Genomic DNA, 12,937 nt, shown 5'->3' on the forward strand with positions numbered 1-12,937 from the left:
AACCAACTTATCTTCCCCAGTCAAAATACCACTTCCTCTGGATTCCACATTTATGTCCCCATTTCTTTACACAATTCCTTTTTCTGGTCTCTCGAGCTCAGCATTATATTTAATTTACTAATCAAAATATTTTCATAGCTTAATAGGTTTGATTTTTGCAAGACTACCCTACAGAAACAATGGAAACAATGACAGACTTTATTTTGGGGGGCTCCAGAATCACTGCAGATGGTGACTGCAGCCATGGAATTAAAAAACGCTTGCTTCTTGGAAGAAAAGTTATGACCAACCTAGATAGCATATTGAAAAGCAGAGACATTACTTTTCCAACAAAGGTCTGTCTAGTCAAGGCTATGATTTTTCCAGTAGTCATGTATGGTTGAGAGAGTTGGACTATAAAGAAAGCTGAGCGCTGAAGAATTGATGCTTTTGAACTGTGGTGTTAGAGAAGACTCTTGAGAGACCCTTGGACTGCAAGGAGATCCAACCAGTCCATCCTAAAGGAGATCAGTCCTGGGTGTTCATTGAAAGGACTGATGCTAAAGCTGAAACTTCAATACTTTGGCCACCTGATGTGAAGAACTGGAAAAGATCCTGATACTGGGAAAGATTGAAGGTGGAAAAGACAGAGGATGAGATGGTTGGATGGCATCACCGACTCAGTGGACATGAGTTTGAGTAAACTCTGGGAGTTGGTGATAGACCGGGAGGCCTAGCATGCTGCAGTCCATGGGCATCGCAAAGAGTTGGATACAACTGAGTGACTGAACTGAACTGAACCCTACAAAACTGTTCTCTTTTTGGAATCATGCTTGCAATTTACAGGTGCTAACACGTAATTGTGGTTCTGGCTATGGAATTGGGGCTAACTGATCAGCCTGACCCAAGTGATGGATAATTGAAAGTCAGTCTTCTGTGTATGCTACTGTTGCTGCTGCTGCTAAGTCGCTTCAGTTGTGTCCGACCCTGTGTGACCCCATAGACGGCAGCCCACCAGGCTCCCCCTTTGCTGGGATTCTCCAGGCAAGAACACTGGAGTGGGTTGCCATTTCCTTCTCCAATGTGTGAAAGTGAAAAGTGAAAGGGAAGTCGCTCAGTCATGTCCGAATCCAAGTGACCCCATGGACTGCCGCCTACCAGGCTCAGCCGTCCATGGGATTTTCTAGGCAAGAGTACTGGAGTGGGGTGCCATTGCCTTCTCTGCTTCTGTGTATATATTAGATATAACTAGGAGAAGGCAATGGCACCCCACTCCAGTACTCTTGCCTGGAAAATCCTATGGACGGGGGAGCCTGGTGGGCTGCGGTCTATGGGGTCGAACAGGGTCGGACACGACTGAAGTGACTTAGCAGCAGCAGTAGCAGCAGTCACACTGGGCAATGGGAAAGTAGCAAATGAGTGCAAAATGCAATATTAAGACAATATCTAAGTAACAGGAAATATTTTTTAACACATAAGTGAAATATGTCAAATAAGTCAAAAATAATAAAAGTAGTATAAAACTAAATCCCAGCAATTATCAACTACTGTTTCACCTATGTTCTTCCTCAGCTAGACCAAATAGAAAACACATTTATTTCAACGAGTATTAATTGATGTGGTTATCTTGGTCTGTGGATCAGCTCTATCAGAATCATCGGAGATCTTTTTATATTGATTTTAGTTTACTTGGTTTTGTTTTATTCTATTTAAACTTATTCTATTGCCTTATTCTACTTAAACTTTATTATATTTAAACCTATTCTATTGCCTTATCCTATTTAAAACATTATTTAGTTTTACATGTGCAAAGTATCAATTTAAGTTGTTTACAAACTAGGCCTTTGCAGGTGGTCCATTTGTTAAGACTCCATGCTTCCACTATAATTGGAGAACTAAGATCCCACATGCTGCTCAGTGTAGCCAAAACAACAACAACAAACAAATAAAACACACAATAGTTACAAAGGATTATGCAATGACAATAAACTGCCCTTCTCTTCCCATCCTTCAGCTGTTCAGTTCAGCTCCCCAGTTGCAAATACTGCACTAGTTTCTTTTATTTCCTTCCAGAAACATACCGTGTGTGTTTCTAGCAGATAGATTGCTTAATTTCTTTAATATCCATTCTCAGCCTCCTACTAGAAATCCTTCCTGTGTTACAGAGGCTAGAAAGCTGAAAATAAAAGCTTCCAGACTCTGTTATAACCAGAGTTCTTGAAGCTAGCTAAAGCCAAGATCATTCCAGAGGACAGTAGTGGGTGCTGGAGATGCTGTTTGAAGTAGGGGATAGGGGTGGTTTATCTCTTTCCCTGGCCCTCTGTATAGTTTCCTACTGCCACTGTAACAAATCACTGCAAATTATGTGGCTTAGAATTACACAAACTTAGGGGCTTCCCTGGTGGTCCATTGGCTAAGACTCTGTGCTCCCAATGCAGGGGGTCCAGATTCAATTCCTGGTCAGGGAACTAGATCCCACATGCCGCCTTCACACTGCAACTAGAGAAGCGTATACACTACAACGAAGACCCAGCACAGTCTAAATAAATAAAGTAAAAATGTTTTTTAAAATTACACAAACTTTTACAGGGCTTCCCTGTTGACTCAGATGGTAAAGAATCGGCCTGCGATGTGGGAGACCAAGGTTCAATCCCTGGGTTGGGAAGATCATCTGGAGAAGGGAACAGCTACCCACTCCAGTATTCTGGCCTGGAGAATTCCATGGACAGAGGAGCCTGGTAGGCTACAGTCCATGGGGTCACAAAGAGTCGGACACAACTGAGTGCCTTTCATGCACTCTTAATTTTACAGTTCTGGTGTTCAGAAGTCTGAAACAGGCTGCATCAGCAGAGCTGCATCTTTTTCTGGAGGCTCTCGAGGAGAATGTGTTTCCTTGGCTTTTCCAGCTCCTAGAGGCTACCAGCCTTGGGTCATGTCCCTGTCCCTGTCCTTGAAGCCAGCAATGACTGCTCATGTCCTCTTCATATGACCATCTCTCCAGGTCTCCTGACTCTCTCTTCCATTTTTCAGGATCCTTAAACCCACCTGGATGATGCGGCATGCTCTCCTTCTTTTAAGGTCAACTGATTTCCCAAACATAACGCTGCAACTCAATTGCCTTTTGCCAAGTAACATAACTTGAAGCACAAGCTGGAATCAAGATTGCTGGGAGAAATATCAACAACCTCAGATATGCAGATGACACCACCCTTATGGCAGAAAGTGAAGAAGAACTGAAGAGCCTCTTGATGAAAGTGAAAAGAGGAAAGTGAAAAAGTAGGCTTAAAACTCAACATTCAGAAAACTAAGATTATGGCATCCGGTCCTATCACTTCATGGCAAATAGATGGGGAAACAATGGAAACAGTGACAGACTTTACTTTCTTGGGCTCCAAAATCACTGCAGATGGTGACTGTAGCCATAGAATTAAAAGACGCTTGCTCCTTGGAAGAAAAGTTATGACCAACCTAGATAGCATATTCAAAAGCAGAGGCATTACTTTGCCAACAAAGGTCTGTCTAGTCAAAGCTATGGTTTTCCAGTAGTCACGTATGGATGTGAGAGTTGGGCTATAAAGAAAGCTGAGCACCAAAGAATTGATGCTTTTGAACTGTGGTGTTGGAGAAGACTCTTGAGAGTCCCTTGGACTGCAAGGAGATCCAACCAGTCCATCCTAAAGGAGATCAGTCCTGGGTGTTCATTGGAAGAACTGATGCTGAAGCTGAAACTTCAATATTTTGGCCACCTGATGCGAAGAACTGACTCGTTGGAAAAGACCCTGATGCTGGGAAAGATTGAAGGTGGGAGAAGGGGATGACAGAGGATGATGGCATCACCAACTCAATGGACTTGAGTTTGAAAAATCTCCGGGAGTTGGCGATGGATAGGGAAGCCTAGCGTGCTGCAGTCCATGGGGTTGCAAAGAGTTGGACATGACTGAGCAACTGAACTGAATTGAAATAACATAACATGTTCACAGTTTCCAGGGGTTAGGACCTAGGCATTTTTTCCAAATTATTTTTTAGAAAAAAAAATTATTTATTTGGCCGCACTGGGTCTTAGTTAAGTTTCGGTCTGCAGATCTAGTTCCCTGTACTGTGCATGCTTAGTCACTCAGTTGTGTCTGACTCTTAGTGACACCATGGACTCTAGCCCCACCAGGTTCCTCTGTCCACGGGGATTCTCCAGGCCAGAATATGGAGTGGGTTGCCATGCCCTCTTCAGGGGATCTCCCCAACCCAGGGTTGGAACCCAGTCTCCCGTATTGCAGACAGATTCTTTACCATCTGAGCCACCAGGGAAACCCCTAGCTCCCTGACCAGGGATCAAATCCAGGCCTCTGGCACTGAGTGTGCAGAATCTTAGCCATTGGACCAAGAAAGTCTTGGGAACTGAGACATCTTTGAAGGGTATTGTTCTTCCTTCCACACCTTCCAACCGTCTATCCTCAACTGGGAAACAGCTGACTGGGGAAGTGCTATGCAGAGATCAGCACCCTCCCCACAAACACACACTCATAGGGGAGAAAGATAACTAGATCTAAGGGCAAATGGATACCTGGATACTGAGAAAAGTGATGAAGATCTCTAGAATAAAGAGTTCTTAGAAAGCCATGAGAAAATAATAAATAAAAACATGAAGATGAGTCAAAGATATGGGCTGGAGGTGGGCAATTTTAAACAAAGAAATAAAAGTAGTCAATCTACAAAGATTCTCAGCCTCCTTAATGTAAATTCAAACAACGAGTTTTAACATTTCTCCTACCATATGGACTAAACGCAAAAGATCATTAAATACTCAGCTTTGGTGACAATATAAATTGTTGAAGAAATGTGAATGGCATGATATTTTTGGATGAGTTTTGATCTAGCAACTGCACTTCTATGAAAAATTTCACATGAGTGTGCAAAAATTTACATACAAAGATGTTCACTGAGGCAGATTTATGGCATCCCAAAATACAAAATTCTGGAAGTGCTTCAAATGTTCATTAATGTAAGATTGGTCACGATTCAATAAAACAATAGAATGTACCATTTGAAGCGATGACTTGTTTGGGAATAAATGCAGTGAGATTAGGTGGAAAAATTACAGTTGCAAGCAATGTATAGTGAGTTATACTACACTACACTATAGTATCGTGCAGTATAGTACACTACGCTATATATTATTATACTGTACTGCTGCTGCTGCTAAGTCGCTTCAGTCGTGTCCGACTCGGTGCGACCCATAGACGGCAGCCCACCAGGCTCCGCCGCCCCTGGAATTCTCCAGGAAAGAACACTGGAGTGGGTTGCCATTTCCTTCTCCAATGCATGAAAGTGAAAAGTGAAAGTGAAGTCGCTCAGTCCTGTCCGACCCTCAGCGACCCCATGGACTGCAGCCCACCAGGCTCCTCCATCCATGGGATTTTCCAGGCAAGAGTACTGGAGTGGGGTGCCATTGCCTTCTCTGATTATACTATACTACATTGTAGTAAATTATAAGCAATTTACATGTAAGAATTACAAGCAATTTGCATGTTAGAACATGAATACAAATGTGGTTAATATAAACTGTTAAGAGTGGTTGTTCTGAAACATGGGATTTTTGGGGACTTTTAACTTTTCAGTTCAGTCAGTCAGTCGTGTCCGACTCTTTTCGACCCCATGCATTGCAGCACGCCAGGCCTCACCTTTTACTTTACATATTTCTTTTTATTTTTGAATTTTGTACAACAAGCATTCTTTACATAACAGAAGAGAAGCATAAAAATGTGGAAGTAATTAATATATGGATTTAAGAATAGGCCAAGTCTTTATTTACACTGGATAAATTTGACTTCACTTTGTCACATTAAATCGATCACATTAAGAATTCGTGAATCATGATTAAAGCATTCTCCTCTAAAAATGAACAGATGAATGAAGAAATGAGTAATTAAGAGAGATTTTCTCTTCAGGCCTTTTGTTGCCCGGTATTTCTGTCTCTGTCTGTCTCTCTCAATAAATTTGTTTAGAGAGTTCCTCTTTCTCAGGGTCCTTTTCCTACAAATGAAAATGTCCTCTTGGGCTTTCAATTCCTATGTCTACAAGATGTCTGTCATGAATTTCCTTTCCGTTTCATTTTAGTTTAAGTAATATTCAAATAGATCCTCTAACACTTTCATTTGGGAAGAGAGATCCTTAGGTGAACTTAACCAGAAATGGGAATTCCTCTAAAGTTCTTTTTCATGGCATATCATTTTCCTGGGTCCTTGAGAACTGGTGGTCTTTTAACAAAACTCTACTGTGTGGTGATCGCAACATCTTTCTGTTTTGTAAAATGTTTATTGAATTGTTTAATCAGATTCAGAAACTGAGCACCTCTCCTACTCCTGGGTTCTCGTTTCCTCCGGATCTGAGACGACATTGCACTGGGGAGGTGACTCATTTCTTAATCAGCAGGGCATGACTAACTTTTCGAGCACAGTCTTGTAGTGACGTAATAGCTTGGATTTCTTCATTCTTTGTATTCTTTTTAGAGGTTATAGGTAAGCCTGGAAGAAGAAAGTGATGGTCCCCTGCTGAGAAGTGACTACCGCATGCATGTAAACACAAATATACTTCTGTGAAAAGGCGAGGCTAATGGGACTTCACCCGCAGGACTGGCGGCTCTGATGCATGCCACAGGGTAGTTAAGATTTTTCTAGCATGTATCTCACACAGCCAGCATTTATTTCACTCCTTCCTCCCTCCCCATAACTCTTAGGGAAAAGGAACTATGACTTTGTAATAAGTAGAATGCATTATATTCTGAAGATATTTCTTTTTATAAGTATTATTTCTACCAAAATTCTAGTATGTAAAAATTAACTGAAATTTATGACAATTGTTTAAAAGGAACTGTCTTTACTGCAAAAGATAAGGGATCACTTAGGCACGCATGTGCCTAAGTAATGACATCTTGACTAATCACGTCCAGGAAAAGTTTGGCACAGAGTGGCAGATAAATCACTGATAAGATAGCATTTGTAAGAGGAATATGACCGAATCAGTGAAGGCATAATGCCTTGATTTGAAACATTCAGGAGGTAGAGACATAATTTTACAGTATCTTTCTGTTGTTGAATTTAGTACACAATTATTGAGGGCCTCTTTGCATTAATGGCAGGCAAGGGGGACTTTGCTGTCCATCCAGTGGTTAAGACCCTACACTTCCAATGCAGGGGGAACGGGTTCAAGCCCTGGTTGGGGAGAACAAAGATCCCACATGCCTACATGCCACACAGCAAAGCCTTTTTTATTTTTTTAATGGCTGGCAAGAATGCAAAGATAGGAAGAAAAAAGACCCAGTCTCAAGACCATTACCCTAAAACAGAAAATGTACATTGAAGGATAATAGCTGTATACAAAAGGAAATACACCATGTGTTCTAGGAGAGGCATGAGCAGACTGTTTCTGAGAAGGAGAGAATAATTTAAGAAAGCAGGGATGGTGTGGGAGGTGGCACGTGAGAAATAGTGGAGATGGTTTATACTGTGCACTTGGGAACCGACCGCAACTTCTTCCCCTAGACCGCAAGCTCCATGAGAGTTGGGTCCACTTCTCCATTATCACTTCTCTACATCCATCTACTCAAGCACCTTGTACACCTCCTGGCACTGAGTAGGTCCTCAAAGAAGGTGTAAAAGTGGGAAGAGAAATTAGCATTAAGTGCCTACTCTGTCCCAGGCCCTTTCTTGGTTGATCTGTATAACAGACTCCTGAAGGAGGAATCCTTTCAATCTATTTCCGGGGCAAGAACAGAGAGGCAGACGTGGAGAATGGACTTGTGGACACAGCAAGGGAAGGAGAGGGTGTGATGGTGAGAGGGAAGCGTTGCCGTACATACACAGCCATGCATAAATTAGATAGCTGGTGGGAAGCTGCTATACAGCACAGGGAGCTCAGCTCTGAGTTCCCCGATAACTTAGAGCAGTGGGATTGGGGGTGGGTGGGAGAGAGGCTTAAAAGGGAGGCAATACAGCTATGAAAGTGAACTGAAAGTGAAATTGGTTCAGTTGTGTCTGACTCTTTGTGACCCTCATGGACTATACAGTCCACATAATTCTCCAGGCCAGAATACTGGAGCAGGTGGCCTTTCCCTTCTCCAGGGGATCTTCCCGACCAGGGATCGAACCCAGGTCACCCGCTTCACAGGAGGATTCTTTACCAACTGAGCTATGAGGGAAGCCCTAATTTATGTATACATATAGCTGATTCATGTTTTTGTACAGCAGAAACTAATGCAACATTGTAAAGCAATTATCAGTTCAGTTCAGTCTCTCAGTCGTGTCCGACTCTTTGCGACCCCATGAATCCCACCACATCAGGCCTCCCTGTCTACTACCAACTCCCGGAGTTCACTCAGACTCACCTCCATCGAGTCAGTGATGCCATCCAGCCATCTCATCCTCTGTCGTCCCCCTCTCCTCCTGCCCTCAATCCCTCCCAGCATCAGAGTCTTTTCCGATGAGTCAACTCTTTGCATGAGGTGGCCAAAGTACTGGAGTTTCAGCTTTAGCATCATTCCTTCCAAAGAAATCCCAGGGCTAATCTCCTTCAGAATGGACTGGTTGGGTCTCCTTGCAGTCAAAGGGACTTTCAAGAGTCTTCTCCAACACCACAGTTCAAAAGCATCAATTTTTCAGTGCTCAGCCTTCTTCACAGTCCAACTCTCACATCCATACATGATCACTGGAAAAACCATAGTCTTAAGTAGATGGACCTATGTTGGCAAAGTAATGTCTCTGCTTTTGAATATGCTATCTAGGTTGCTCATAACTTTCCTCCCAAGGAGTAAGTGTCTTTTAAGTTCATGGCTGCAGTCACCATCTGTAGTGATTTTGGAGCCCCCAAAAATAAAGTCTGACACTGTTTCCACTCTTTCCCCATCTATTTCCCATGAAGTGATGGGACCGGATGCCATGATCTTTGTTTTCTGAATGTTGAGCTTTAGGCCAACTTTTTCACTCTCCACTTTCACTTTCATCAAGAGGCTTTTGAGTTCCTCTTCACTTTCTGCCATAAGGGTGGTGTCATCTGCATATCTGAGGTTATTGATATTTCTCCTGGCAATCTTGATTCCAGCTTGTGCTTCTTCCAGCCAAGCATTTCTCATGATGTACTCTGCATATAAGTTAAATAAGCAGGGTGACAATATACAGCCTTGACATACTCCTTTTCCTGTTTGGAACCAGTCTGTTGTTCCATGTCCAGTTCTAACTGTTGCTTCCTGACTTGCATACAGATTTCTCAAGAGGCAGGTCAGGTGGTCTGGTATTCCCATCTCTTTCAGAATTTTCCACAGTTTATTGTGATCCACACAGTCAAAGGCTTTGGCATAGTCAAGAAAGCAGACGTAGATGTTTTTCTGGAACTTTTTTGCTTTTTCCATGATCCAGCGGATGTTGGCAATTTGATCTCTGGTTCCTCTGCCTTTTCTAAAACCAGCTTGAACATCAGGAAGTTCACGGTTCACGTATTGCTGAAGCCTGGCTTGGAGAATTTTGAGCATTACTTTACTAGCATGTGAGATGAGTGCAATTGTGCAGTAGTTTGAGCATTCTTTGGCATTGCCTTTCTTTGGGATTGGAATGAAAACTGACCTTTTCCAGTCCTGTGGCCACTGCTGAGTTTTCCAAATTTGCTGGCATATTGAGTGCAGCACTTTCACAGCATCATCTTTCAGGATTTGAAATATGATAGCTGACTCATTTGAAAAGACCCAGAGGCTGGGAAAGATTGAGGGCAGGACGAGAAGGGGACGGCAGAGGATGATGGTTGGATGACATCACTGACTCAATGGACATGGGTTTTGGTGGACCTGGGAGTTGGTGATGGACAGGGAGGCCTGGCGTGCTGCGGTTCATGGGGTCACAAAGTGTCAGACACGACTGAGCGACTGAATTGAACTGAGACACTCTCAGTTGTTATTAATGTTGCCTTCGTTACTAATACTGCAAAACAAGAAATTATTTCCCTGATTTATTTTAAGGAATACATTGGGATTACGTGCTATTTGAAATATTTGAAAGCAATTATACTACAATTAAAAAGAAAAAAGTATGGAAGGAGGATTCCTTTAAGATCCTCCTCCTATTCCCTTCTCTCTCTCTTCCTCCTCCTATTTATTTATTCTCCTTCTCTTTAAACAAACAAACAAAAAATCACGACTCAGGGGTCAAATTGAGATCAACTGAAACATTAGCTGTGAAATTAGCTCTGTGTGCAAGCACAGGCACTGCTATTAATAGTTATGTGATCTTAGGCAAGAGAATTACTGGTCTCAGTTTCCAGCTCTTTAAAATGGGGATGATTATACAATAATTCATAGCAATGTAATAAGAACTGTATCAGATGAGGGGTATAAGGTGTATGGGTCAGCGCCCGAGACTTAAAAATGGTTAGACACTCTTTGTCAACAAAGGTCCGTCTGGTCAAGGCTATGGCTTTTCCAGTAGTCATGTATGGATGTGAGAGTTGGACTATAAAGAAAGCTGAGTGCCAAAGAATTGATGCTTTTGAACTGTGGTGTTGGAGAAGACTCTGGAGAGTCCCTTGGACTGCAAGGAGATCCAACCAGTCTATCCTAAAGGAGATCAGTCCTGGGTGTTCCTTGGAAGGACTGATGTTGAAGCTGAAACTCCAGTACTTTGGCCACCTGATGCGGAGAGCTGACTCATTTGAAAAGACCCAGAGGCTGGGAAAGATTGAGGGCAGGACAAGAAGGGGACGGCAGAGGATGAGATGGTTGGATGGCATCCCTGACTCAGTGGACATGGGTTTTGGTGGACCTGGGAGTTGGTGATGGACAGAGAGGCCTGGTGTGCTGCGGTTCATGAGGTCACAAAGAGTTGGACACGACTGAGCAACTGAACTGAACTGAGACACTCTCAGTTGTTATTAATGTTGCCTTCGTTAGTAATATTGCAAAACAAGAAATTATTTCCTTGATTTATTTTAAGGAATACATTGAGATTATGTGCTATTAATGCATAAAAACTTTGTTTCCTTAAAACTGCAACAATAAGTCTGTGAAAAAATATTTGGTGACCAGGGAGGATTAGGAGATCAGGGAGGCCTCGTATGTAAAGTTGACTAGACCGGACAGACTGGATTGGCAATTGGAGGTAAAGGAATTAGAAGAGATATGTTGTAAGATAGAAAGAGGGGGGAAGGAACAATGCAAAAAAGGAGGGTATTTAGTCTAGGGAATTAAGGGTGAAGAAAAAGTAGCTCAAATATAAAATTATGAGTCCCCAGCAGTGATATGACTGTTGAGAGAAAATAGGGGGACAGGGTCCTGTTAAAGCATCAGTTCTAGAGTGACGGAGGTAGGCAGGATGTGCAGGAGATCATTTAGAATGACTCAGGTTCCCTGGTTATAAACTGGAGGGGTTGATGTGATATGAGGAAAGGCAAACGCTGGGCGAGGTGATGTGGGCTGACCACAGGAGATGGAGGAGATCAGCTTAGGAGCCACATATAGAATCTGCCTCAGTTGTGGGAGTGGCTCAGAAACCTGCAGAACAGCATGTGAATTCTCAGGAATAGGCAGAGAGGAATGTCTTGGTTCATGAGCTTCTTTTGCCTTAGCAGGCATTTAACCCCAGACATCAGAATAATATCAGAGCAAGCAGTTTAAACACTCCAGTCTCAGATGGGACATAACCTTGTTGTCATCTATGCCATTAGGAGGTTAAGTAGAGATTTGAAATAAGGTTTCTACTTCTTGTTTTAGAAACCATTCCTGGTTAGATGAGCAGAAGCATAGAAATATAACACTTTGATAATTCGATGAGTGCCTTTTAGTATCACATTAGGCAGACACAGAAATGGGATTGACCAGGGGATGATGATTATAGATGGAATCCTCTGCTGAGAATTCTCTTAGTTTATTAAAAAGAAAAATCCCTTCTTTGTCATTTATAAAAGCTCACAAGTGAAGAAAGCACAGATCACTCATATTTTTGTTTTCAAAAAATCTACTCTTTTTTGAAACTTGTGATACAGCAACTTGTGATATGTATAGATATTTTCTGAGTTGGGGGTCAACAGGTCACTTGCATTTATTGCTTAGAATTTGCAAAGAGATCTAAATAAGAATACTAATTCATTACTAAATTCATGACTAAAACGAGAAGGTACCCAGTCTATTGGTTTTTGCCGTGATAATGCTAAACGCAGATTCTCTGAAAAAAGGTAAAGTTCAGAGCAGTTAAGCATATCTTATAGATGTGTGAGCTGGAAATCACATTCCTTTGTTTGTTTTTTTAAATTTTTATTGGAGTATAGTTGTTTTACAAATTCCATTTTTAAGAAGTTTTTATTGGGTTATAGTTGATTTACAATGCTGTGTTAGTTTCAGGTATGCAGCATAATGAATCTGTTATACATATTCATACATCCCCATTCTTTTTTATACATAGAGGCCATTACAGAACACTGAGTAGCGTTCCTTTTGCAATACAGTGGGTCCTTATTAGTTATTTATTTTATATATAGTAGTGTGTATATGTCAATCTCAGTCTTCCAATTTATCCCTCCCTACCTCTCCTTATCCCCGGGGAACCATAAGTTTATTTTCTACATTTGTAACTTATAGATAAGTTCATTTGTATCCTTTTTGTAGATACCACATATAAGTGATATCAGATGATATTTGTCTTTCTCTGTCTGACTTACTTTACTCTGTATGACCATCTCTAGATCCATCCACGGAAATCACATTCCTTAAGGGCAGAGCTGATGTTTGCTGCACTGCATCTTTCACGGCACCCAGCATACACAGTGCCTTGTATATTATGTTAGTTTAATTAATTTTTTTTTAGTATAAGTGAAAAACATATTTATTAATTGATCAAGGGTTAGTGGGGTGTAATCAATGCTTATAGAATCAAATATTTTATACTTGATTTTTTAAAACGTGAGAATTTTTTTCTGTGGCTGAAAGAGC

This window comes from Bos grunniens, chromosome 23 (genome assembly GCF_055505025.1).
Source record: "Bos grunniens cultivar Pamir isolate PY7600 chromosome 23, Bosgru_T2T1.0, whole genome shotgun sequence".
Lineage (NCBI taxonomy): Eukaryota > Metazoa > Chordata > Mammalia > Artiodactyla > Bovidae > Bos > Bos grunniens.